The sequence below is a fragment of the Eurosta solidaginis genome, chromosome 5, assembly GCF_040869045.1.
Source record: "Eurosta solidaginis isolate ZX-2024a chromosome 5, ASM4086904v1, whole genome shotgun sequence".
NCBI lineage: Eukaryota > Metazoa > Arthropoda > Insecta > Diptera > Tephritidae > Eurosta > Eurosta solidaginis.
Genome location: NC_090323.1, coordinates 249,574,867 through 249,599,545, shown reverse-complemented (window position 1 = coordinate 249,599,545; position 24,679 = coordinate 249,574,867). Strand labels below are relative to the sequence as shown.

General features: G+C 36.4%; 1 protein-coding gene across 1 annotated transcript in view; it reads right to left on the bottom strand.

Annotated features, from left to right (window-relative positions):
* The window catches only part of LOC137253159 (uncharacterized), a 317,974-nt gene extending 307,917 nt beyond the window's left edge, over positions 1 to 10,057 (bottom strand). The window contains exon 1 of the mRNA XM_067789611.1: positions 9,527 to 10,057. The gene's annotated coding sequence lies outside the window, so the exon portion shown is untranslated. The remainder of the gene's footprint in view (positions 1 to 9,526) is intronic.
* Between the last annotated feature and the right edge of the window lie 14,622 nt (positions 10,058 to 24,679).

Here is a 24,679-nt window from a genome sequence, read left to right as displayed (position 1 = left end):
TTAAGGTTTGAGCAGTTGCTGAAACTTTGCAACGACCTAGATTGGATATTAATGAAGCGAGCTCAAGCAAATATTTTATTTGGGCTAACATTTGGGTCGCCAGCAAACTTCGGCTCAAAATTTAAACAAAACGGGCGCGACTCAGCCCTTTTACCACGCTTTTATTATCTATACTTGTATGTATGTTTGTTTGTAACTCTCAAGGCTAGGCTCGTGAAATTGAGTTACAAACAAATAAATATAGTTTAAAACAAGTAAGGAAGGTTAAGTTCGGGTGTAACCGAACATTACATACTCAGTTGAGAGCTATGGTGACAACATAAGGGAAAATAACCATGTAGGAAAATGAACCGAGGGAAAACCTGGAATATGTTTGTATGACATGTGTATCAAATGAAAGGCATTAAAGAGTATTTTATGAGGGAGTGGGCCATAGTTCTATAGGTGGACGCCATTTAGGGATATAGCCATAAAGGTGGATCAGGGTTGACTCTAGAATGCGTTTGTATGATATGGGTATCAAATGAAAGGTGTTAATGAGTATTTCGAGATATCGCCATAAAGGTGGACCAGGGGTGACCCTAGAATTTGTTTGTTCAATATGGGCATCAAATGAATGGTGTTAATGAGTATTTTAAAAGGGAGTGGGCCTTAGTTCTATAGGTGGATGCCGTTTCGAAATATCGTCATAAAGGTGGACCAGGGGTGACTCTAGAATGTGTTTGTACGATATGGGTATCAAATTAAAGGTATTAATAAGGGTTTTAAAAGGGAGTGGTGGTTGTTGTGGTGGTCGCCTTTTCGAGATATCGCCATAAAGGTGGACCAGGGGTGACTCTAGAATGCGTTTGTACGATATGGGTATCAAATGAAAGGTGTTAATGAGTATTTTAAAAGGGAGTAATCCTTAGTTCCATAGGTGGACGCCGTTTCGAGATATCGCCATAAAGGTGGACCAGGGGAGACCCTAGAATTTGTTTGTACAATATGGGTATCAAAAGAAAGGTGTTAATGAGTATTTTAAAAGGGAGTGGGCCTTAGTTCTATAGGTGTACGCCTTTTCGAGGTATCGCAATAAAGGTGGACCAGGGGTGACTCTAGACTTTGTACGATATGGGTATCAAATGAAAGGTGTTAATGAGTATTTTTAAAACGGAGTGGGCCTTCGTTCTATAGGTGTTCGCCTTTTCGAGATATCGCCATAAAGGTGGACCAGGGGTGACTTTAGAATATGTTTGTACGATATGGGTATCAAATGAAAGGTTTTAATGAGTATTTTAAAAGGGCGTGGGACTTAGTCCTATAGGTGGACGCCTTTTCGAGATATCGCCATAAAGGTGGACCAGGGATGACTCTAGAATAAGTTTGTACGATATGGGTATCAAATTAAAGGTATTAATGAGAGTTTTAAAAGTGAGTGGTGGTAGTTGTATATGTGAAGGCATTTTCCAGATATCGACCAAAATGTGGATCAGGGTGACCCAGAACATCATCTGTTGGATACCGCTAATTTATTTATATATGTAGTACCTGCCAAGATTTTAAGGGTTTTTTATTTCGCCCTGCAGAACTTTTTTAATTTTCTTCTACTTAATATGGTAGGTGTCACAACCATTTTATAAAATTTTTTCTAAAGTTATATTTCGCGTCAATAAAACAATCCAATTACCTTACCATGTTTCATCCCTTTTTTCGTATTTGGTATTGAATTATGGCATTTTTTTCATTTTTCGTAATTTTCGATATCGAAAAAGTGGGCGTGGTCATAGTCGGATTTCGTTCATTTTTCATACCAAGATAAAGTGAGTTCAAGTAAGCACGTGAACTAAGTTCATTAAAGATATGCCGACTTTTGCTCAAGTTATCGTGTTAACGGCCATGCGGAAGGACAGACGGACGACTGTGTATAAAACTGGGCGTGGCATCAACCGAGTTCGCCCATTTTCACAGAAAACAGTTAACGTTATAAAATCTATGCCCTTACCAAATTTCAAAAGGAGTGGTTAGTTTTTGTTCGAATTATGGCGTTAAAAGTATCCTAGACAAATTAAATGAAAAAGGGCGGAGCCACGCTCATTTTGAAATTTTCTTTTATTTTTGTATTTTGTTGCACCATATCATTGACATAATTTACTTATATACTGTAAAGATATAAAATTTTTTGTTAAAATTTTACTTTAAAAAAATTTTTTTTTAAAAGTAGGCGTGGTCCTTCTCCGATTTTGCTAATTTTTATTGAGCGTACATATAGTAATAGCAGTAACGTTCCTGCCAAAGTTCATCATGATATCTTCAACGACTGCCAAATTACAGCTTGCAAAACTTCTAAATTACCTTCTTTTAAAAGTGGGCGGTGCCACGCCCATTGTCCAAAATTTTACTAATTTTCTATTCCGCGTCATAAGTTCAACTCATCTACCAAGTTTCGTCGCTTTATCTGTCTTTTGTAATGAATTATCGCACTTTTTCTGTTTTTCGAAATTTTCGATATCGAAAAAGTGGGCGTGGTTATAGTCCGATATCGTTCATTTTAAATAGCGATCTGAGATGTGTGCTCAGGAATCTACATACCAAATTTCATCAAGATACCTCAAAATTTACTCAAGTTATCGTGTTAACGGACGGACGGACGGACGGACGGACGGACATGGCTCAATCAAATTTTTTTTCGATCCTGATTATTTTGATATATGGAAGTCTATATCTATCTCGATTCCTTTATATATGTACAACCAACCGTTATCCAATCAAACTTAATATACTCTGTGAGCTCTGCTCAACTGAGTATAAAAACTAAAAAACACGCTTTTAAAATCATTTGAAAAAAATTTTTTACTTTTTATTTCGATATTATTTAAAAGCATGTTTTTTAGTTTTTTTAATCTATGTCTATTTTTTAGACTGTAACTACGGTAATAATTCACGTATCTTAAAAAAGAATGTAAGATCGTGGGTTCGAATCGAGCTCAAGGCTTAACAATAATTTTTTATCATTATTATTGTTATGATACATTTTTTCTTAATTGAAAAAATTTTTAAATTAGAATAGAAGAAAGAAAAAATTTAGACAACTGCCAAAGCTCGTTGTATAGATCCATTTCGGGAACTGCTAAATTCCTTCATCGGCAACGTTTAGGCGCCGCTGCTATAACCATTCAGCCATCACAACGGTTTTTGTTTGTCTTCATTAATCCTACTTCTATTCTGATTCGTGCCAATTGATATTCACAACACTGCGACATCTGTTGCAGAATCAATTAAGAAAAAATGTATCATAACAATAATAATGATAAAAAATTATTGTTAGGCCTTGAGCTCGATTCGAACCCACGATCTTACAAATCAGTAGGCCGATATAACAACAAAAATTGTTAAAAAAGAATGGTGAAGAATATCTGATAGCAATACCAATTGAAGTAAATATCAGTCGATGATGAGTGAAGTTGCTGTGCCGAATTTTAAGAACTAGGTTTAATTATTTCTGAGTATTGTGATGATATAGCGATCTATCGATATATTAAAAATATTGTGCTTTTTAAAAAACAAAAAAAAAATGTCAGTGTTTATACAATTTTGTGCATGTATTGTGATTTGCACTTCAATGTAAACAATTTTGGGCAGCACTGTCGATAAAAATTGGCAACCTCAGCAGTCATAAAAAACTTCTATAAATATTGTTGACTTTTCATTATAGCTGTGAAGAAATTGTGTTTGGGGCTTGAACTGTGACAAAAAATTTTGTAGAAGCCCCAACTCCACGAATTTCATAAGAAAATGACTTTTCTTTGCCGAACAAAACCATGGTGGAATAATCAGGTGAAGCCTTCAATGGTCTTGCTCTAAATTTTTTCTGTTCTGTCATTCGACTATGTGAAAGTTTTTAAACAATTTTGTCCCCGAAAAAGTGTTCTTTTTAGCATTTTTTTTCAGGAGTAAAATATGCCACTTTTAGTACTTTTTTAGCTGAATGTCGATGGATCTTTGCGGATTTTACTAACAAAGATCTCTCATTTGGGTATTTTTAGTGTTGGCTTTCAAAAGTAAAAAAATCTATGATCAAATTGCTGGCGTCTCCCTCAAAAAAAATTAAAAAGGGCTTTCTAAAACAAACTGTTGTATCTAACCAAGTGTTTTCTCTTGAGCAGCGCTACCCAAATGTTTCGAGGAATGGTTTTAGTCATTTCTACAACAAGCACACCAAATCTTTCAAATTATAACTTATATTTGTAACAATTATGATAAAACAGTGGTCTTCTAAATTTGATCAACATGGTTACAATTTGCGCTGTTGCTGTTTATAACTAAATATCAGCCTCTTAGAATTTAGAGGAAGGTTGTTTTTTTTGTTATTTGCAAAACATATATCCGGCCTTCTTCTGGTATAAGCCCGATTGCCGCGGCGTGAGTCTAGCCCCTGACATATTTTGGTACATAATAATTTGGTGAAATTGGTAAATACATCATGAACTCAACTGTCATAAAGTTTTTGGTGGATCTTCTCATAAAGTTTGTATTACTTATGTACATATGTTTAACTTTCGTCAAATAAAGATGCTGGAAATTTGTAAGGATTTCTAGGGATGAACACATTGGAAAGTATTAATTTCAATTCCATGTGCGTCTGTTAAACTTTTCATCATATGGGCATCAAGCACGAAACCCATTTTGTGCCGCGAAAGGCAGTAACGTTTTTTTTTTTTTTCTCGGACGTTGTGGCAGCGCACTGCCCTCAAGTGGCCCGATGAAACCAGGCTAATCCTGTTTTTGTTTTTTTTTTTTTTTAATTCATACGTACTTTTTTTTTTTTTTTTTGTATCCTAATTCTTATTTGTGTGTTATTTATAATTTTTTTGTTACCGGGTCTTTGAGAGGCAGTGGCTTCTTAAGCGCCGAGATCTAAAACCGCTCAGCTACAGAGAAACTCATCAGCTGAGAAATATAGATTCACAAAATACAATAGATTAAAAGTATAAATATAATTTTTTAATTATTAAGAGAAGATAGAACCGTCGAGTCCGAAACATCAATTATTCTCGAGTGAGAGTTATAATCTTCACACAAACATAGAAAAGGTTCGTGTAGTTGGAAATTGCTTCTGCATTGTTTAAGAATTATAGGTTTATAATGCCTTGAAACTCGGCACGGGACATTCAAGTTTAATTCGTTCAAAAGAAATGGGCTTGAAATCGATCCGTTTAAAAGTCTAGCCATAAATAGTACACCTAGCATTTCTCTACGACTTGCAAGGGTAGGAAGATTTATTAGTTTTAATCGATTAGTGTAAAGAAGAAGATTATACGGAGAGTCCCATTGAAGATTTCTCAAAGCGAAAAGTAAAAACTGTTTTTGAATTTATTCTAGTCTATCCACATGAACTTGATAACGCGGATTCCAAATTATCGAATGATAACCACGCCCACTTTTCATACATATAAAATTGTGCAAAACACAAAAAACCTGATAATTTAGTAAATAGAATGTTGAAATTTGACACGTGGACTGATAACGAGACTCTTGATAAAAATTTGGAAAAAATTTTTTAAATGGGTGTGGCACCGCTCACTTGTGGTAAAATCAACTTTACAAATATTATCAATCATAAATCAAAAATCGTTAAACCTATCGTAACAAAACTCAGCAGAGAGTTGCATTTACTATAAGGAATGCTTTGAAGAAAAATTAACGAAATCGGTTAAGGACCACGCCCACTTTTATATAAAAGATTTTTAAAAGGGTCGTGGATGAATAAAATAAGCTATATCTTTGCAAAAAAGAGCTTTATATCAATCGTATTTCATTTCCCAAGTGGATTTATAAAAATAAATAGGAAAAACATCAAATTTAAGAAAATGGGCGTGGCACCGCCCCATTTATGACTAAGCAGTTTTCTATGTTTCGGGAGCCATAACTCGAAGAAGAATTAACATATCGTAATGAAATTGGGTACAAAAATTTTCCCTATAACAAAAAATATTTCTAGTAAAAATGGACGGGATCGGTTAAAGACCACGGCAACTTAGATGTAAAACAAGTTTAAAAGGGTCGTAGACGAGAATAATAAGCTATAACTTAGCAAAAATGGTTTGAATCAATGATATTTCACTTATCAAGTTTTATTGTAGGAGGAAATGGGGAGATATTTCTCTTTTAAACGGGCGGTGCCACGTGTTATGTATAAAAGTAATTTATCTGAAATGAAATGTACAGTTGAAGCTCACGCTGAGTATATAATGTTCGGTTACACGCGAACTTAGACACCTTTCCTTGTTTTTCTACTACTATTTTTTAAATTCGGGTAAAAATTTTACTCGCGTCTGCTTGTTGAAAATACATCCGTGCCGTTTCAAATAGCGTACATATTCCGCCTTTTTCTAATTATTTCACCTGGTGATTCCACCATGATCAAAACAAACAAATTTTCATTTTGTATGAGTTAATCGGGGATTGCCCGTATTGCTTTTAAATGTATGATAACATATATTTGAAGCAATTTTTAATTTTAGTATTTATTTGATAATTTGGGAAAAATTTAAACAACGTGACATCAGGACGGACAAGGCGACAGCTGTTTCGATTATACCTTGTAAGTCTCTTCAAAGCCTTTTCTCCCGGGAGTGGGATTTGAACATGCACTCCTACGATGGTTAAGTGTTACAAACGCAACACAACAAAATCAAGAAAGCCGCCTCCTCTACGAATATGTGTAAAATAACCAAACCAAAAAGATTGTCTGACTATGGCAAAATATGTAGAAAAAAGATTTCATTAAGTAGATCTAGGAAACTCACAATTTCTCGAGGTAAGTTGAGGTGAACAGTCAGTGATAGGCTCTGCATTAACGAGACTCTTGTTCTAGTAAAGAAGGTCGCTTACAATTTTGTCAGTCCAATTGTAGAAGTAAGAGGGCATATACATATATACCTTAGTGACTTACACTGGGACAAAAATAAATGTCAGGCAGGTTTTCAACGAGTGCTGCACGAGCAGTGACTTTCAAGAGTAGCTGCTTTTTCTTGCAAGAGTGCTTGAAAAAACGCTTCAACTAACTAAATAGTTTCATCATGGCAGAACTAAACAGGTGATCTAAGCAAATTAGCTAATTGGTACCTTGTTTTTAGCTGCCTTGGCATTTTTACTTCTGGCGCAATACGTTTTTGACAGTAAACCACAGAGCTACAAAAACAAAATTCATGGAATTCGTGTTTTTGTTTGTATGTAGGTACGTCACCCTGATGTTATTTAGTTGTTTCGTTTATCTGCACATTCGCATGTACACTTCTTTCGCTCGTTCACAATAGTGCCATTTTTTGGTTGACCATTGCTTAAGCAATTTCATCTCAAACCGGTTAGCCAACTCAATTAATTTACTTTGTGTTGTTGCTTCGTATGCAATTCCTTAATCTATCTAGCGTTTTATTTCCACTAGCTTGCAAAAAAAAGCGGTTGTATTGAACCTCTCTGACGGATTATAAAATTGGTGTATGCATTGCAAAGATTTATATATCTTGCTAAATGAAACCTTCTTAAAAATTAAAACATATTTTTTCTTTGTTTATAAAAAAAAGTTTGCTTGAAAAATGGAGAATATTTTATAAAAAACTCATTTTTTTTTAATTAAGTTGTGTAATTGTCACGGTTGTAGATCTGTAACCGTGATGCTCAACTTTACAGCCGAGCTGTGCTGTTGTTGTTGTTGTTGTAGCGATAAGGACACACCCCGAAGGCCTTGGGCCTTGTTATTGGGCGATGTTGATGGCCCACCATAAAGGGCCCGACCATCTCGGGAACGATTTGTTATGACCACATGTAACCTTCTAGGCAATACCGCCCTCCCACCCCTTAGTTCCATGAGGAGTTCGGGGTCGCCATAGCCTCGGCTGTTAAGGAAACAGGATTCGCCACGGATAGGTGAGGTTGACAATTGGGTTTGGAGAAGCTATGTATTGCGCTGGCAACCTGAAAGGGCTGCGCTACACAAACCCCTTGAATCTGGTATTTTAGTCGCCTCTTACAACAGGCATACCTACCGCGGGTATATTCTAACCCCCAAACCCGCTGGGAACTTACAGTCGGGTGATCTTGTTCACTGAGCTTACTCATACATGTAAATATTGTGCGAAAAATTCAATCAAGTATTCTTAATTCTTAAGTTTTATATAAAATTAAGAAATTCTTATTTAAAAAAAAATAAATGTAAGGCGCGATAACCTCCGAAAAGATCTAAGGCCGAGCTTCTCTTCCAATTTGCGTCGTGCTCCTCTTGCTTTTCCCTACAAATTGGCCGGACGGGACCTACATGTTTTATGCCTACTCCGAACGGCATCTGCAAGGCAGATGAGTTTTCACTGAGAGCTTTTCATGGCAGAAATACACCCGAAGCGCTTGCCAAACGCTGCCGAGGGGCGACCCCGCTTAGAAAATTTTCTTCTAATTGAAAAACCTTATTTCTAAAATTTTGATGTTGCTTTGCCCGGGATGTGAACCCAGGGCATACGGTGTGGTAGGCGGGGCACGCTACCATCACACCATGGTGGCCGCCAATTGAATGCTGTTGTGCTGTTGTTGTTGTAGCGATAAGGACACACCCCGAAGGCCTTGGGCCTTGTTGTTGGGCGATGTTGATGGTCCACCATAAAGGTTCTAGCCCGACCATCTCGGGAACGATTTGTTATGACCACATGCAACCTTCTAGGCCATACCGCCCTCCCACCCCTTAGTTCCATGAGGAGTTCGGGGTCGCCATAGCCTCGGCTGTTAAGGAAACAGGATTCGCCACGGATAGGTGAGGTTGACAATTGGGTTTGGAGAAGCTATGTATTGCGCTGGCAACCTGAAAGGGCTGCGCTACACAAACCCTTTGAATCTGGTATTTTAGTCGCCTCTTACAACAGGCATACCTACCGCGGGTATATTCTAACCCCCAAACCCGCTGGGAACTTACAGTCGGGTGCTCTTGTTCACTGAGCTTACTCGTACATGTAAATACTGTGCGAAAAATTCAATCAAGTATTCTTAATTCTTAAGTTTTATATAAAATTAAGAAATTCTTATTTAAAAAAAATAAATGTAAGGCGCGATAACCTCCGAAAAGATCTAAGGCCGAGCTTCTCTTCCAATTTGCGTCGTGCTCCTCTTGCTTTTCCCTACAAATTGGCCGGACGGGACCTACATGTTTTATGCCTTCTCCGAACGGCATCTGCAAGGCAGATGAGTTTTCACTGAGAGTTTTTCATGGCAGAAATATACCCGAAGCGCTTGCCAAACACTGCCGAGGGGCGACCCCGTTTAGACAAATTTTCTTCTAATTGAAAAACCTTATTTCTAAAATTTTGATGTTGCTTTGCCTGGGATGTGAACCCAGGGCATACGGTGTGGTAGGCGGAGCACGCTACCATCACACCACGGTGGCCGCAAATTGAATTGAATTGAAATTTTACTCAATTTAAAGAAAATATTTTTCTAATTTTTGATAAGTATTTTTTTCAGTGTGCAGATAACACTTCTCTTAGGTTTCAAAGAAAATCACCTTCTAATTTGTCGTAGACGGATGCAGTTTTTTTATACATAGGAGCAGATCTCCGAGACTTATTTTATTCGAAAATATGTAGAAATATATTTTTTGGAAAATTATTTTCTTTGTTATTTTTCATATTTTTATTCTTCGAAATTTGAAAATACACATACAGACAACACAATACACAGAAAAATATGCCTTTTACAATGGCTTAATATAATACTTTTCACAATATTTTTGTTTGAGAAGAGATTATATTTTGGTTTTATTAATAAGTAGTTTTTTAATTTTATAATTCACTAAAAATTTTTTTATTAATATTTATATGATACATTAATTATTAGCATCACTGCTATATACAGTAATATTTCAACAAAGATTTTTTATTAAAATTCCAAACAATTTGAAATCTGTACAAGTTTTTTTAGATATTTATTTGTATTTTCTTTTTTTTTTTTTTTTTCAATTTACTAATTGTTTTTTCACTATTTTATATATCTTTTCTTAGTTTTCACAGTGTATCCCGTTTTTAGAGTTTTTGTACCATTCCGAACGCTGTAGAAACCGCAACTGAAGTGGCTCCTTGTCGGGTGCCTAAATTTATACGCTTACACAGTGCAAGGAAAATTTTGTTGTTGTGTATGAAAAGATGCGCAGCACGAAAATACACTTGTCCACTCGTCCATTCTCTTCGACTTTTGCCGTTATGCGCTCTTATACAAATCGGGAGCAACAATTTGCCGGCTATTTTTGGCATAAGTAAACAATGAATTTAATTTTTTTTGGAAAATATTTATGAAATAAATAGTATAACAGTTTTTACATAAAAGAAGGGATAATAAATAATTATTGAAAGTGATGAAGTACTATGAGCACATACTTTTTTTTAATTGTAATTTGTGCTGCTATATTTCCTATGGTCGCTTCTCTATGATGTATATTGGAAAACAAAACAAAATGAATATTGTTCTCATTTTTATTACAAACTAGCAGACACGGCAGACGTTGTTCTGCCCTAAATTTGGTCTATCTGCATACATTTTAATAACCTTTTTCCGTCTGACTCTGTCCTCCCCCTCTTCACTTTTTCCTAAACATTTTATTCACTCCTTTCGCCGTCTTTTTCGCTTCATCTATCTCTATCTTCGTCTCATTCTATCTCTTTCGCAGTCTCCTTCTCCTTCTCTATTTCCTCTTCTCTCAAGTTCTTCCTCTTTCTTCCTCCTTTCTCATTCCTCTTCATCCCTTATTGCCAGTCCCAGAGGGGGGTATATATTTTGTTCCAGTCCCATTCCGAGTCCCAGTCCCAGTACCACTTCGCGTCTCAGTCCCAGTCTTAGTCCTAATCCCAGTCCCAGTCCGTCTATGGTCTACTTCCCGGAAAAAAGGATCGTAAATACTAATATAGGCAAATTTATATACCTAATTTCAGGCAAATCTAATAGGACGTATGTAAAGAGGTATGTGGGTATTATTAATTCATGTCTTTATTTCGGCTTCGCATGCATATTTATCAGTTTTGCCAGGTTGATGCGACTAAATCGAATATCACAATGAAAATTACTTTAAAGCTCTCAGCAAGAGCTTTTATTCGACATTCATATTACACACACAATCTGGGGGTATCCGGGTCCACGCTTTGGCCCATATCTCTAGACTCCGGTCACCCAGCAGTAAAAAAATACTCTGTACTAAAGCACACATCAGCAGCTTCAATTTGATACCCGCCGTGGTGTGATGCTAGCGTGCTCCGCCTACCACACCGTATGCCCTGGGTTCAACTCCCGGACAAAGCAACATCAACATTTTAGAAATAAGGTTTTTCAATTAGAAGAAAATTTTTCTAAGCGGGGTCGCCCCTCGGCAGTGTTTGGCAAGCGCTCCGAGTGTATTTCTGCCATGAAAAGCTCTCAGTGAAAAATCATCTGCCTTGCAGATGCCGTCCGGAGTCGGCATAAAACATGTAGGTCCCGTCCGGCCAATTTGTAGGGAAAATCAAGAGGAGCACGACCCAAATTGGAAGGGAAGCTCGGCCTTAGATCTCCTCGGAGGTTATCGCGCCTTACATTTATTTATTTTATTTTATTTTAATGTAAAAACACATCCTGTTGTTACCCTGATCCACGTTTTGGCATATATCTGGAGACCCTAGTCACCCAGGGGTATGAAAATTTCCCTCTACTAAAGTACCAGCATAAACAGCTTTCATTTGATATCTATATTGCACAAACACATCCCAGGATTACCCAGGTCTACGTTTTGATCTCAAGACCCTAGCCAGAACGGGTTAAAAAATATCCTATGTCCGTCTCCTGGTTCTAAGCTACCGCTCCACCAATTTTCAGCCAAATCGGTTCATCCGCTCTTGAGTTATAGATAGTGTAACTAACACCACTTTCTTTTATATATATAGATTTTAGCAAATTTTGGCTTTATCTAATATGTTTGTTATTTTAAAATTTCTATTATTTCAAAAATTGTTCAATAAATATCTCTGCTAAAAATATTATGAAATTTAAGAAAAAAATATTTTTTTTAAATCTTTTAACTCCTTTTTTTTGCGCCAAATCGTGTTTATTTTACATGTGCAGATAAGCCTCGGCAATCATTTTAAAATGTTTACATACTCATACATACATATGTACACTCATTCTCAAGCCCACATCCTGCCACCTGCTCTTCTCCTTTATAAGAGAAATCAGTAAACGACTCTCACAAAGCGCAACAGCTGTCTGCCCATTGTAAATAAATAATTCAAAATAAATCCTAGAATGTACTCTCTGCTGCTTCTCTAAAAATCGAGAGTAAAATTCAGGCGCTTCACATGTTGCGTCTACAAAACCACTTGAAGCAAAGAAATGTTAAAACCACTTGTTGAGCGAATTGGAAACTTTAAATACATTAAGTGGCTTTAAATTTATTTATTTTTTAGATCACGGCACTTTAGTTAAATTCGCCGGATATTTAGTTAAATGAAATGGAAATTTGTCTAGCGGCATATTCTTAAGGATTAATTTATAGTGACATAATTATATATTATGTTTTTATTTTATTTATTTTTTTATCGCGCCATCGATTTTTCGATAGGATTTGGGCTCGGGAAAAAAAGTTCCATTACGCATACCCAAAGAAATAATTTTCGAGCCTGCAAAATTTCATTTTTTTTACTTTTTTCGACTTGGATTTTTAAGGTTTTTTTCATGACCTATTAATAATATAATATTTTTTTTGTTTTTTGAACATTTTTTTCCTGAGCCCAAATCCTATCGAAAAATCGATGGCCCGATATCGGTTAACTTTCGTCCATATAAATCGACCCGGGTTAATGTACATGTGTAGGTGGCAGTGTTGATATGAGTGAAAGAAAGCAAATTAAGGCAAGGCAAGGTGTGTTAACAATTTCTTATCGAAATGTTACCGGCTTGTTATCGACGGGTTATGGGTATGTTATCCATATCTTTAGGTGTTTTGTCGACGAGGTATATACGAATCATCGATTTGTTATAGAAGTGTTATAAATTTGTTATTTTCTATTTTTTATCCACGAGTCATTGGGTGTTTGTCGACAAGCTTATGGAATGTTATCGTTTTGTTATTGAAAAGCTATGGGTTTATTGTCGAAAAGCTATCCGTTTTTATTGAAAAGTTATCGATTACATATCGAAAAGTTGTCGGTTTAATATCAAAAGTAATCGTAATCGTTTTTTATCAATATGATACCGACTTATAACCGATTCGAGAAATAATCGATATGTTGTCGCAAAGTAATCGGTTGACTATCGAAAATTTATCGATGTGTAATTGAAAATTGGTCGAAAACTTATCGATTTCATTAGCAAAAATGTATAATAAAATGTTCTCAAAAAGTTATCGATTTCTTATCGGAGTGTTTTCGATGACTAATCGGTTTGTTGTGCAGCAGATACCGATAAATATTCAATATAAAAATATCAATGACACATCTGGTACCGGTCGATAACAAGCCGTAAAGAAATCGATCAAAGGGCGATGATACGGTGATAACAAGCCGATAACTCGACGATAATAATACGCTATCTATAATTAGCCGATAGTAAAACAGTAACTTGTCGATATCGGTTGTTACCGAAAAGAAACCGACAAGTTCCTATCAAAAAGCCCAAAATTATTTGTTTCTGCAAAGGTCCTCTGTTTTGGTTGAACTTATTGTATTACTATTACAATAAAATTAATGGCAAGGATAGGCGGTAAATTTACGTAGGCTGGTATATTGTTAAACAGCATTGAGACAGTCACGGTATAATGTCGACCAACTTCATTAGAAAATGACTTACATAAGAAATTCAAGAAAACTGCATGCGCTACGGATATCTGCAAGATAACCAAACAATCTTCCTGTTTACGGTAATAATATGCAATTTATGTCACTTTTTTGACGACAATTAGAAAGCAAAGCAAATCGCAGGCAGAGAAAATATAAGTTGAGTGAGAAATAGGTTCTCATTATGCTACAGAAAATTCAAAACGCTTTGCTATAGAAAGTTAAAAAAATATTGCTGCATGTATTCCATCCACAAGAGATGTCTCGTGCAGAATTCGGCCGGGAGGAGACATAGGGAAGCAAGGGCTCACGTCTTTCTTTTTAAAAGCACTGGAGAGTTTATTCGACATACACATAAGGGAACTTCTTGCTACCCCTTTTCTACGACACAGCAGATTTAAATAAGGGGAAATCCAAAGAAACTGTCCTACATGAAACGGTGCAAATAATAGAAAAGCTTTCTTTACCGAGGGAGCTAATACTGGCCTCGAAAGCCGCTTTCACAACGTAAAAGCGAATGCAATATAAACTACACTCAACCAAGCAGGAATGGAAGAACTAGTAATGAATTACATTTCACCTCTTCTTCTTAACCTAGTTTCTAGACAGGAATGGATGTATGAACCAGTGATTTGCATCTGCTTACGTATGATGTTATGGTGAAATGGCAAGCTCTTGGAAAGATGTACTATCTGATGAGCTTACAGAAAATTCAGAGCGCTGCGTGCTTGGCACCACCGGACCTTTCCGCTCTTGAGTCACATCGGCTTTAGAACCCTTTTTAAACCTACTTCCGATCGGCTTGCATATACCCTGTAATCTGGGTGCAAGTCGTATGAAATGGGGAACCCTGCTACGCTCTTTCACTTTATAAATTATTTAATTTCCAACACTTCTCGACCGTTATGGTTTGTCCAATTGAATTTCTAATGATTCCGTTACATACAAATACCGCGTATTTTAGAAGGTGATGCACGCAAGATCCACATGTTTGTAGAAACAATCACGTAAACCAAAATCCAGGGTATATAAGTGGCGAATTACCGGAGCATATGGATTACTTTGGTTTAAGCTCATTCTAGGCGAGCTGCTCTAATAAATTATAAAGTGAGAAATTGTACTCTTATTATAATTTGTGAATGAAGAAATTAATGGTACGTAATATTTGTGGTTATTTATTTGACAATTCAGTGACACGAACCGATAACATATAAGCCAGAAAAACAAAATCGTCACATAAGCACACATATGCAAACATACAGTTATGCAGCTAATTATTGCAGTGAGTTCTTAATGATTTTATGTAACTCCAAGTTTCATGGCTCATTAAAGTAAATATTGGGATAATATTAATCTGGCTCCATACTTCAATATATATAACATATTATCATATATGCATGCCCTTCCCATCTTTCTTGCTAAAATAAACTCTCAGCATTATTTAAATAACATTCGCAAACATGTAGAAGCACTTTGTGCTACTTTAAAATTTAAATCACTTTAAAAGCTGTACGCTTAGAGCTAGAAACAAACAGCGCTAATTAAATTAACAATATCATATTCATGTAGAGAGTGCAAATCAACTGACACATAACAGTGAAACTTAAGCGCTTGTAAACATTTTACTATATAATATTATTTATTTATTTATTTAAAAGAAAAACAATTATGAATAATTGTTCCACTTACAAACTAAAGCGCTGGCTGCCAGGGCCTTCGGCTTACTTTTTAAGTTAACAGGTTACTAAATATTAAGTTTTTATAGTATAAGATACTGGTTAAGCTTATATTTATAGGGATATATATACCCATATACACATACATATGTATATGGGTATGTATAAACTACAAAAGAAAGGGAAAGAAAAAAAAAAAAAAGTTAGTGTACATTTGAATTTGTATATAATATGGATATGATATGTAATCTATATGTATAATGTATGTATGTTATATGCTTAGATTACAAATTGATATGAATTTAGTGATGAGATCAATATTACGGTCAACTGTGTGGCTGAGAAGGCTGGATGGTTTACTGGTGCCAAATATTGAAGTTCTGTGTCGTTGCAAGTTCGGACAGCTGTCTAAAATGTGTGTTATGTTTAGATCGTTGCATTCGCAAAATCGGCAGTTGGGCTTGTTGGAGCCGTTCAGGAGGTAGGAGTGTGTCAAGATTGTATGCCCAACACGAAGTCGCACGAATGTTTTGATTTTATTGGTGGGGCAGTTTGTTGGGTAATATGGTTGTTTGCCACTTGGATTGTAGATTTTGTAATGGTGGCTGTAATTTCTCCATTCCTCTGATTGGGTATATTCAATTGTTTTTTTAGCTAGTAGCTTTAAATCTTTATCGGTGAAGTGGTCTGATACATGTAGGGGCTCGTTTGCTGCCTCCTTCGCTCTCTTGTCTGCATTTTCGTTACCAGGTATACCTACGTGTGCAGGCACCCACATTATTTTTATATTGTTAGTATGCTTCATCAGAATATTGCGGATTTGCATAACTATTGGTGTGTTGTTCGATCGGTTGAAAACTGCTTCTATCACGGATTTGCTGTCTGAGCAGATAACATTCCTCTTTCCATTTATGGAGGCAAAACGTACTGCTTCAAGTATGGCAGCAGCTTCGGCTGTAAATACCGAGCAGTATATCGGTAACGAGTAGACAGCAATAGTGTCACCTAGTTTATTTGTCACTGCAAATGTAGGACTGGTGTCGGATTTGGATCCGTCAGTGAAGATCAACTCCCAATCTTTGTTGTATGGGTGCACGGCTTCGGCGTATAGCTGACTATATTCACTGTTGCTTGTAAAGCGTTTGGAATGATTCTGTGAAATATTAATAAGTGATGTCGTAATTGAAGCGCAGGGCGGGGCGATCTCAGTTTCAACTAAAGCTGGCGTTGCTGCAATTTGTAATTTCACAGCCATGTTTAGACAATGCATGATGGCGGATGGCTTGCTGTAAGTGCATTGCTGGGCAGACATTACTTCTTTGAGTAAGAGCTCGTTTTTACAATAGAATAATTTTGGTATGAGCATCATAGTACTACGAGCAACTCTCTTGGGTATTTCTGGCATGCCCGCTTCCGATAAAATTGCCTTTGTTGGAGATGTGGGGAAGGCACGAAGACTCCTTTTAACTGCCATGTTGTAAGGTGCTTCTAGAAGCCGTATGTGGCTTTTCGCACAGTGACCGTAAATTGCTAGGCCGTAATCGATTTTTGACAATAATAATGCTTTTACGACATTTAAAAGTGTGTTAGGATGAGATAGACAATGCTTAGAAGATAAAAATTTAATTATATTCAATCTGTTGCTTAAGCTTAACTTTACATATTTACAGTGTTCTTTATAGGTGAGCGTTTTATCGAAAATTAAGCCAAGTATTTTTAGTGTGGGATTTGGATGTTAGAAAAGGAAAGGGTGGGAAATGAACATTTATATTTTTTACAGATGAGGAACGTTGAGCATTTCTTAGTTGAAATATTGGCACCAGAAATTTCAGACCATTTTTTTATTTCGTTCAGGATTTGCAGGAAAAGGTTTTGGACTTTGTTCATATTTTTAATTTTTGTAAATATAAGGACATCGTCAGCGTAAACAAAATGTTGGACAAGAGGATGAGAATTTATTATATCGCTGATTTTGGTAAAGGCTAAAGTAAAAAGGGTCACCGATAGCGGGGATCCTTGAGGAATCCCATTATGTAAATTGACTATTTGGGAGTTGTGTCCATTTACGCAGACTGTAAATTTTCGGTTACATAGAAAAGATTTTACTATGTTGAACATTTTGGTGCCAATTTTCCATCGTTTTAGTTCGCTAAGTACGATGTGAACCCCAATCCTATCAAATGCTTTTTCAAAGTCTAGACTTAAGACAGAAACATGGTTACGTGTTGCGATCGCAGTTGAAGAGAAGTGTTCGAAAAAAAGAAGGGGATCCATAATTCCTAGTCCTTTTTGAAAGCCAAATTGGTGAGGCGAAATAAGTTTATTGGTTTTGGCGTACCACATAAGACGGACCGCAATCATCTTTTCTAGTATTTTGGACATACAAGGCAGGAGAGATATGGGTCGATAGTTGCTAATGTGGGTATTGGGTTTGGTGGGTTTGGGAACGGCGATGATTGTGGCCACCTTCCACTGTTGGGGATATATTCCGGTGTTAAAGATTTTGTTGTATAGGTTTAGGAGTCTGGTTTTTAAGGTGATGGAAATATTTTTTAAGATAGGGTAGGATATTCTATCCGCGCCGGGGGTTTTTCCTTTCAAGGTGGATATTGTAAAGTCTAGTTCGTTTAGTGTGAGGTCAGCTTCAATTAGATAGGCTGAAGGTGTGGGTGACGTGTTTATATATTTTTCGGTGATGATTGCGTTCCTTGAATTGATGAAACTTGTATGGAAATTGGAGTTATTGGAGTAAGCAGACCAAGTATCAGCAAACTTTTGGGATATGTCTTGAGGGGAATAGAGAAGGCCTTCTTCAGTATGTATGTGGGAAATAGAAGTCCGTTGGTTTGATCCTGTAAGTGTCTTTATATCTGACCAAATCTTCATAGGGTTAGAAGATGGATTTATGTTAGAAGTAATAAGCTCTAGTGACTGTCTCTTGGCAGACTTCAGTTCTTTCCTGAAAGTTGCGTTGGCCTTTTTATATTCAATGAGATTAAAGTCATTTCTGTTATGTTTGAAGTTAGACCATAAAGCCTTCTTTTTATTCCTAAGGATTGTGAGAAGATTTGACCAGTAGGGCAATTTTGCTGAAAATTTACGAGTATTGGTTTGGGTTATTGATGAGTGGGCTGCAGAGCGAATAATAGACTTTATTGCTGAGGCTTCAGCATTTATATTCGGGTGGGGAGGTTTATTATTGGACAGCGAAGTGGCGAGGGAGGAAAAGGTAGGCCAGTCTGCCTTTTCCGTTAAGAATTTAGCTCTGGGTTTGATATGATATAGTTTGGGGAGTGTGAGGGTGGTGATGATTGGGAAATGGTCGCTATTGTGAAGATCATCTATTGTACAGGAGGAAAACTTGGCGGCTATTGAAGCAGAAGCTAGGACAACATCAGGATGAGTAAAGGTGCCATGGGTAGAAAAATGGGTTGGAGCACCGTCGTTAAGAACGATGAGGTCATTTGAAAGTACTAGGTCTTCAATTTGTTCCCCTCTTTTATTTGTGGTAGGGGAGCCCCACAGGGGACTCCATGCGTTAAAGTCGCCCATTAGAACCACTGGGGTGGAAAATCTTTGCAATATATGCGAAATATCGCTAGTAATGAATGGTTGGTGGGGTGGGATGTAGCAGTTTATTATAGTTATGGTGAAGCCAATGTCTACTTCGACTGCTATGCACGAGATATTGGAAACTATTGGAATATGTTTGTGATTAATTGATTTCTTTACGAATACAGCCACTCCTTGCTTACAAGAAGTGTTTTGGGCGCTGTTGTGAAAGAAACTGTGGTATTTATTTGGGGCATATGCTGTTTTATTAAAGGGAATATGCGTTTCTTGCAGAGATATAATCTCAGGGAAATTTTCATTAATTAAAATATTTAAGTCTGGGTAGTTATTTATTAGTCCGTTAATATTCCATTGGAGAACTTTCATCATATTTGCTCTGTCATGTCAGAGTCTAAGGATAGGGAAGGGAAAAGGGATTGGTTTATGGAAGTGAGAAGGGAGGGGTTTGGGGAGGTGGTAAGAGAGGGAGTAGTGAGGTGTGAGAGAAAGGAGGAAATCATTGCGTGCGCTACCGAGTCATCGACTGATGCCATTGTTGCTGTACTTGTTACATTTGGTGTTGTGTTATTTTTTTTTGTTTGTTTCATTTTCTTTTGTGTCGTCATTTGTTTTTTGAACGTTGTTGTTTTTTTGAATAGTTTGTTCGTTGGGAGAATGTTGATCAATTTTATTGTTTTCTTGAGTATTGCTTGAATTGTTTTTTGTTATATTAGCGAATGTAGTGGAAGCTACATTGAAAGTGGGGGGAATTTGTGACCTGTGAATTCTGATTGCTTCGCTCATAGAGCATTTGTTGTCTGTTTTTATGGTTATTATTTGTTTCATTTGTACAAATTTTGGGCATGATTTGCTAGAAGCTGGGTAATCACCAGAGCAGTTGGCGCATTGAGAGCGGGTACAAGCTGTCGGATTGTGGGGAGGGAGGGCGCAATTATCGCAAGTAGGAGTTTTTTTGCATCGCTTGATTGTGTGACCAAGAAGCTGGCAATTTTTGCATCTCATTGGATTTGCGTAGTATGGCCTTACCTTGGTAGTATACCAAGAGACTTCAATCTTCTCAGGTAAATGGTACATATCGAAAGTGAGTAGCACTACGCCACTGGGAACTTGTTTGTTATTGAAGTTCTTAGTAAATTTATAAATTGACACTACACCCTGTTCTCTCAAATTATCAACAATTTCATTGTCTGGTACTTCGTTAAGGCATGGGGCGAAAATTGTGCCTTTTGAATTGTTAAGGTTATTATGTAATTCGATCTTAACTTCACAAATTCCAAATAGCTTTTTTGTTGTTAAGAACTTTTGGGCGATTTGTTCGTCTTTTACAAATAAAAGAAGATTACCATCTCTGAGTTCAGAAATATTGAGGATTTCAGAACTTACGCCTTTTAGGGCTTTATGCACGGCGAAGCATGAATATTTATTTAATGGCTTATCTGAATTCACTGCACTTACCACCAAATACTTCGGGTTTTGTTGTTTTTTCTTGGGTTGTAAGGGTGGATAAGAATCAATGTCATTTAGACATAGAGGTTGGGGGTTTTGTATTTTTTTTCGCTTAGATTTGGGGCTTGAGGATAACAGAGCGAACCTGTTATCCCCAAGAGGGGGTCCCAGCTGGGACATTGCTTTCAAAGTTTAAAGTTTTAATTTGTATGCACTTGCTTGCACCTGCTTAATTGAAGGAAGTTCTTTCGCACGTTTTTTAGTTAACCTATAAACGAAGAAGGTGTAAAGGAGAGTACAAGAAAATTCACTGAGCGCACTTTAGACACAACCGTTCACGATGAATATCAGTCGATGACTGCATATAATATTAAATTTTCTCCATTTTCTTTCCCTTTTTGAAATTTGAAATTGATGCATTAAATTCGTTCCTTTATAAAAACTCTTAAAGCACTGAATTGTATGTTGGTGTGTGTGTCCGTTAAGGCCCGTTCTTTCAGTAGGTGGTTAAGCTAAGCTTAAACTAAGTTTGCTTAAACTCTAGTCAAATTTAAACTCCAGTTAAACAACTGAGCAGTTTTTCATCCACAGTTTAAAGCCGCCTTTGGGGTTCGTAATAGCATTTTTCGTTTTATAAAAAATTCGTATTTTTCTGAGTACACTACGATTCTCAAGTTGAGCCACTGCTTCGTAACAAACAACTCTTAGTTATCAACATGAGCTCTAATAGTCATAGTACTGGTTTACAAGTATGATATGTATGAGAAGGAAGCAATTCCTTTCTCTTTCTAACACACTGCAGTTTGACACTTCGGTCAGTGTCAAACTATTGTGGAACTCAGTGGGAACCTGCGTGGAACATGCGTTTGACACTGAACGAAGTGTCAAAATTACCGGGGTTGCTGTCGTGGAAAGCGACACAGGGAAACAAAAAATGGAGTGCAATATCAGATATGGGTTTCTGTGATGGTAAATTTTTTTGAGCGAATTTAGTATGAAAATGTATGCTCTATATGGGTCCTACAGAAAATTATACAAAAGTCTTCGATTGGGGTATCTGAGGACGTGTAGTTATTCCAGTATTAAGAATACAAACATGGGTGCTAAGTTTTTCTACCCGCTCAAAAGTTCTCCGCGAAAAACAGTTTGAAACCGAGGTCGACTGCAATAAGCCGTCCAAAAATGTGGAAGGAGAAATGAAAAGACCCGTTTTGTCCTGTTATCAATAGTCCAAAGGCGAAAAGGTATTCGAATTATTGGAAGCGAGGCAAAAACGCGTTTATTAATACCTCCCCGAGACGGTTTTGGTCGCGTTTTAGCAATCGTCCCGGGTAATAAAGTATCACAATTTGTTAATTAAAATTGTCCAAAACATATGGATTTTAAAGAGAGATGTAATTAAGTGCTCGTTTCAAAGTAAATAAGGATAGTTCTTTGTAATTTTACGATGAAAATTTTACGCAATTTTCGTTAGCACCTACTACACTTTTCTTGGATCTAAGAAGTACAACAGTGCCAAATAATATCCACAAAAAAAAAACGAACAAAAACAAGCATTTTATCAGGTGAGCGTGGCTGTGTATGTGCGTGCTGCTACATATCCTACATGTAGACCTGTACTATGTCTAATGGTACTCAAGCCCAAATGCTTGTTGGGTATATTCGACGCCATTTCGAAAGAACGCAAATCACCGATAGGTTAACTATAGTTTAAGCCTGCCAGATTGACCGCTTAAGCTAAGCTTAAACTTCAGTTAAAGTAGATTTAAAATTTGCAGAATAAGTTTAAGCGTAGTTTAACTGACAAACTGAGTTGAACTTGTACTGAAAACCCGGGCCTAAATAGCATGCATGAATTTCGGTTTCGCATAAGCGTCAATAATGATTCATACGTATTAGCTGTTTATTTACTTTTTATGTCATTTTATGTGTGATTATAAAATCATTAAACTTTAAGTTAATTAACAGCCAACGTTGTACGCCAGTTGTATGTTTGTCTGTATGTATATTTTGTTTTAGTTATTAATATGCAAACAGTGATAAACGCCGGAACTTTTTGATCCCCTTTGGCAAGCGAAAATATGATTAAAAATAATGTGACAATTACAAAAAGTTCACAGCATTGATGGCTGTCAAACTTTACAGTTATGAAGCAGATAAATTTGTATGTGTGTATATTATAGGAAAACTTTTGGAATATTGCATATGATAAATATTTTTCCTGTTATATACGCACATACAAATTTCATTGCCCTAATATTTTTTATCTCATATTATTTTTTTATAATTTGTTTACTATATTTTATTGACTTAGACCTGTATATGAAGATCATTTTAATTGGCGCCTAAGCAATTTTTAAGAGTGAGCAAAGCAATTCCTCTTAGCGCATTTCTTCCTCCCTTCCCTCTATTGAAATAGTTTTTTTTTCAATTATTGTAACTTTGAGTCCATTTAAACATAGATAGATGTCGAAGCAAATTATCAAAGTTAAGCTGTGGCACCCTCTGTTTACCTCTCTAAATCGTTATAACTCTGAGTCAGCTTAAACTAGACCAATGATATTTGGTATATGGGTCACATAAATTGACGGCTCACCGTTCCACTGAAAAGTCGTCGGGTTTTATTTTGGGTTCTGATAGCGTAGTTTTGTTTTTCTATAATTAAAAAAATGTTTCCAGAACACTTCACGATCGCATCAGAGTTGTTTATTAGATAATTTCGAGAGTATTTCGCGATTTATTTAGGATTATATAAACAATATTTCGGAATTTTTTTCGGTGTCAATTCAGCATGAGTCAGGCCTACTGTCGGGACTGTGTTTGGATTACTTCGGGAGATCATTTCGGAACAATTTCCATATCACTCCTAACTATTTTGGAACTAACTTCAGATTTCGGGACTAGGTTAGGTTAGATCAGGCTGAACTGACCGATCTATGAGAACCTCACATAGACTGAATGAGTCCGTAGTATTACCAGAAGTTAGTTTAACTACCAAACTGAAAACCCCTATCAAAAACCAGGACCTATGTTATAAAACAACTCCGTATTCTTTGCAAATACTAGAAGCTTTCTAGGACCAATGCCACTTGTTGCTTCTAGATTGACAACGTTATCACTTCTTATAGCTGGAGTCATAACCTGGTAAGCATAGGGCACAAGCACAGAACATGCTCGATCGTTTCCTCCTCCAACCCGCACTTCTTACATCTACTATCACTGACCGAGCCTAATTTAAAGGCATGTGACACCAGAAGGCAGTGTCCTGTCAGTATACCCGTCATGACGGTAAAGTCCTCTCTTTTTAATAATTTCGGGACTACTTTGGCACCATTTCGAGATTTCAATGTTCCAATATTTTCGGTGTTGTTTTGAATATCATTTTTGGATCCGAAATAGTCCTTATTTACAATCGTTGTAGCACTATTTCATATCAGAACTATTTCGGGACCGTTTCAGAATTGTGTTTGGAATCATTTCGGGACTATTTTGGAACAATATTGGAATTTTCTTTTTTAATAATTTTGATTTGGGATCTCTTAATAACCATGTTCGAACTAGTTTGGATTATCTCTGGATAGTTTTACGATTATCACATTAAACATTTCGGATTTGTGTTTTTTTCCTTTTGCGATTATTAGGGAATATTTCGGTTTGACATTGTAATATGATCGATGCAACATTAAAGCGATGTCACACGATATTAAATGCATGTCATATGACATGATAGGATGTAGCATGACTTATCACGCAACGTAAAATGAGGCAGCCTGGTCTAATAAATATACAGATTTGGCTCTTCTGGTTATGTGTCTGATATTACATCTATCATGTTATTTTTTGTTAATTCACAGCCTGTGACTTTCTATGAAGCTGCTAAATTGAATATACACACGAGCAAGATATGCTATAACACGATGTGACATGACATCATGTGATTTTTTTCGAAATGTTAACATAAAAATTTCCATGCACTTTCTCATATGTACATATGAATACGAAATCAGGGTATTAAATGAAATGCAAACAATTTGACGCAATATGGTATGAATCTCTCGATTTCACAAGTCAAATTTGTGATATCATATCACATTATGTAATGCATATAACAACAAAACATTGACAAGGAAACATCGATAGTTTTAATTAATTTTTATTTTAATAAACCTT